This window comes from Mesitornis unicolor, unplaced genomic scaffold (genome assembly GCF_000695765.1).
Source record: "Mesitornis unicolor isolate BGI_N332 unplaced genomic scaffold, ASM69576v1 scaffold2894, whole genome shotgun sequence".
Taxonomy (NCBI): Eukaryota; Metazoa; Chordata; class Aves; order Mesitornithiformes; family Mesitornithidae; genus Mesitornis; species Mesitornis unicolor.
The window spans coordinates 15136-15398 of NW_010181854.1; the positions used below are offsets into that span (position 1 = coordinate 15136).

The 263-nt window shown below is 60.8% G+C and overlaps 1 protein-coding gene across 1 annotated transcript in view; it reads right to left on the bottom strand.

Moving 5' to 3' along the window:
* The window catches only part of LOC104539884 (serine/threonine-protein kinase Chk1-like), a gene marked incomplete at its 5' end in the record, with an annotated part of 4471 nt that overhangs the window by 3647 nt on the left and 561 nt on the right, over nt 1–263 (bottom strand).

Genomic DNA, 263 nt, shown 5'->3' on the forward strand with positions numbered 1-263 from the left:
CAGACCCCCTGCGCCCCCCAAAGCCCTGCAGCCTGCACAAGCACGCAGCAGCACCGACGATGACACCACGGCAATTTTTGGTGCCAGGTGCCGCTTGCACGTTCTCCCTATGCACCCCATACCTCCCCTGTGCATCTCATATTCCCCCTTACGCATCTCATATGTTCCCCTGCAGTGTCCTCCGTCCCCCAGCCGTATTTCACCCCTCTGCTATGCACATCCACAGCCACCCCAGGCCCTTCTCCTTGGGGCTGCTCTCATCC